We start from the raw sequence: 3,883 nt of genomic DNA on the forward strand, positions 1-3,883 counted from the left end.
CCCCCTTCATTTTCCCCTTCCTGCTATCTTCTTCTTCTTCTTTTTAACATATAATGTATTATTTGTTTCAGAGGTACAGTTCTGTGATTCAACAGTCTTACACAATTCATAGCGCTCACCATAGCCCATAACCTCCCTAATGTCTATTACCCAGCCACTCCATCCCTCCCACCCTCCACCACTCCAGTAAGCCTCAGTTTGTTTCCTGTTCTTGACCTTTAAGAATATTCACCTGGTTGCTTTCACTCTCATGTTCAGCATTTGATAATGGATGTAAGGTCTTATTAACTTGGCTAGCTCCTTGGGGCTCAGCAGAGGCAGGAGACAGAAATGCCCATCTCCCAGTTTTTCCCTGAAAGAGGCCTAGTTGTGTATTTTAAAAGCTGCTGCCCAAGGACTAGGCTTCAAATTCAGCATACATCTAGCAACAAACTGCAAACCTCCCTGGAGTCCAGTGGGTGCCCTTTTCATGCTCACACTTTCACCCATTCCAGATCACCACTGTCTCACTGAAATGAACTTGTACACATGACTGGCATGCTGGCCTTTGTGGCAGGAGCACAGGAGACATAAAACTTGATTGCTTGGCTCTGGGATATTTTTCAAATACATCATATGTTAGGTCACAAAAAATGTCTAAATAAATTTAAGAAAATTGAAATCATATCAAGCAACTTCCCTGATCTGGTGGCCAGAAGTGTCAGAAGTGTTATATTGTGGGTGCCTGGGTGGCTCAGTTGGTTGGGCAGCTGCCTTCGGCTCAGGTCATGATCCTGGAGTCCCGGGATTGAGTCCCGCATCAGGCTCTCTGCTCGGCAGGGAGTCTGCTTCTCCCTCTGACCCTCCTCCCTCTCATTCTCTCTCTCTCAAATAAATAGATGAAATCTTTAAAAAAAAAAAAAAAAAGAAGTGTTATATTGTGAAATAATAAGAAATACATATATTGGCTCGGCTCCCAGTTCCTGACATATAAATTCCTTAGTGATACATGCACTAGGAGCATCTTTTGTTCTAATATTTGGTCTTTGACCCCAGTCCCTGACACAGGGCTCCTAAAACCCTTATAAATTCCTAAGTGATAAGAGCACTAAGAGCATCTTTTATTCTAATGAGGTAATTCTAGGTGGACTCCTGGATGGGGAAGGGGGGGTAAACCAGAAAAACCACAGCATAATTGGATCTTGCAATTTTCAACCTCACCCCCACTTCTTTAGAGAGGGGATAGGGCTAGAACTGGAGTTAATATTGATCATGCTTATGTGAGGAAGCTTTATAAAAATCCCAAAAATATAGGGTTCAGAGAGCTTTCAGATTGGAGAACATACCCATGTATTTGGGGGTGATACACCCCAAATTCACTGATATAGAGCCTGCTACACTCCAAAACCTCCTAAACCTTGTCTTATGTATCTCTTCATTTGGCTGTCCATATCGTTTCATAAAGTGATAAATGGAATTTAGTTTTTCCCTGAATTTTGTGAGCTGTTTTAGCAAATAATCAAAACCAAGGGGGACGAGGCCATGAAAACTTCCAATTTGTATCCAAGTTGAACAGAAGCTATAGGTAACCAGAGGATGTACTACTTGTAATTGGCATCTCATGAGACAACAGTCCTTAACCTGTGAGATCTGATGTTGTCTCCAGGTAGCTAATGTCAGAACTGAGTTAAATTCAAGGACACCCAGGTGGTGTCACAAAGAATTGCTTGATGTGGTTAAAAAAAAAAAAAAACCCAGCATATTTGGTGGTCAGAGTGTCACAAGTGTTGTGAACATGGTAGTAGTGTACAAGTAAAGGAGAAACACAGGAAGAATACTGGATTTTTTCCTTACATAGTTATGAAACTAGAAATCAATTCAAAAAAGACAACTGGAAAATTCACAAATATGTGGAGATTAAACAATACAGTACTAAACAACAAACAGGTCAAAGAAAAAATTAAAAGGAAATCAAAAAATATCTGGAGACAAATGAAAATACAAATATAAAATAAGAAAACTTATAAGATACCATAAAAGCAGTTCTAGAGGGAAGTTCCTATGGATAAACATCTAAAAAGAAAAATCCCATATTTAAAAAAAATAACTTTACACCTCAATAAATTAGAAAAAGAATAAACTACACCCAAATTAGTAGAGGGAGGGAAATAACAAAGATCAGAGCAGAAATAGAGACTAAAAAGACAACAGAAAAGATCAATGAAATGAAGTGCCTTTTTTTGAAAAGATAAACAAATTAGAAAACATATAACTAGACTAATGAAGAAAAAAGAGGGCGGGGCGCCTGGCTGGCTCAGTCGTTGAGCGCCTGCCTTCGGCTCAGGTCATGATCCTAGGGTCCTGGGATCGAGCCCCGCATTGGGCTCCCTGCTCAGCGGGAAGCCTGCTTCTCCCTTTCCCACTCCCCCTGCTTGTGTTTCCTCTCTTGCTGTGTCTCTCTCTGTCAAATAAAATCTAAAAAAAAAAAAAGAAAAAAGAAAAAGGACCCAAAAGAAAATTTTATTAAGAAATGAAAGAAGAGACATCACAAATGATACCACACAAATGTGATAGATCATAAGAGACTATTAGGAAAAAATATATACCAAAATTTGAACAACCTAAAAGAAATGGGAAAATTCCTGGAAACACACAACCCACCAAGACTGAATCATGAAGAAATAGAAAGTCTGAACTTACCAATTATCAGTAAGCAGACTGAATCAGTAATCAAATCTCTCAACAAATAAAGTCTAGGACTAGATAGCTTCATTGGCAAATTCTACCAAACATTTAAAGAAAAATTAATACCAATTCTTCTCAAACTCTTCAAAAAAAATAAAAGAGAACAGTTTCAAACTTATGAGACCCACATTAACCTGAAACCAAAACCTGACAAGAACACTACAAGAAAAGAAAATTACAGGCGATATCCCTGATAAACATAGATGCTAAAGCCCTCAACAGAATATTAGCAAGCTGAATTTAACAATAAATTAAAGGGATGTATTAAAAGAATCACACATCATCAAGTGGGATTTATTCCAGTGATGGTTCAACATCTGCAAGTCAATCAATGTATTAATTATACCACCTCAACAAAATCAGGGATGAAAGTTATATGATCATCTCAATAAATGCAAGAAAAAACAACTGATAAAAGTCAACATCCATTTATGATATAAACTCTCAACAAAGTGGGTATTGAGGGAAAACACTTCAACCTAATAAAGGCCATATATTGCAATCCCACAGCTAAGATGACACTCAAAGGCGAAAAACTGAAAGCTTTCCGTCTAAGATCAGGAGTAAGACAAGGATACCCATTCTTGCCACTTTTATTTAATACAGTACTTGGCAGTCCTTCCCAGGGCATTGTCAAGAAAAAATAAAATAGGGGTGGGTGGCTGGGTGGCTCAGTCGTTAAGCGTCTGCCTTTGGCTCAGGTCATGATCCTGGGGTCCTGGGATCAAGCCCCACATCAGGCTCCCTGCTCAGCGGGAGGCCTACTTCTCCCTCTCCCACTCTCCCTGCTTGTGTTCCCTCTCTCACTTGTCTCTCTCTGTCAAACAAATAAATAAAATCTTTAAAAGAATAAAATAAAGTAAAATCATCCAAATTGGAAAGGAAAAATTAAGACTGTCTCTATTTTCAGGTAACATAATATTATATATATAAAACTATAAAGACTCCACCAAAAAAAACCCCAAAAACAAAACAAAAAGAGTGAAAACCAACTATGAGGGCTATGTCCGGAGTGTGAGCCCTTATGGGGGAGGTACCAGCTTCCCCAGGGAGAGGAGGCCAAGGTTACATCTTGAGGGAGGACCCAGCCTCTCTGCGCCTGTGTCTGTCAGAGCTGGTGTGAGATGAAGAGACAATCCTTTCCCGCTGCCCTGGATAA

This window comes from Leptonychotes weddellii, chromosome 2 (genome assembly GCF_054177405.1).
Source record: "Leptonychotes weddellii isolate Sample4059 chromosome 2, ASM5417740v2, whole genome shotgun sequence".
NCBI classification, from domain to species: Eukaryota; Metazoa; Chordata; class Mammalia; order Carnivora; family Phocidae; genus Leptonychotes; species Leptonychotes weddellii.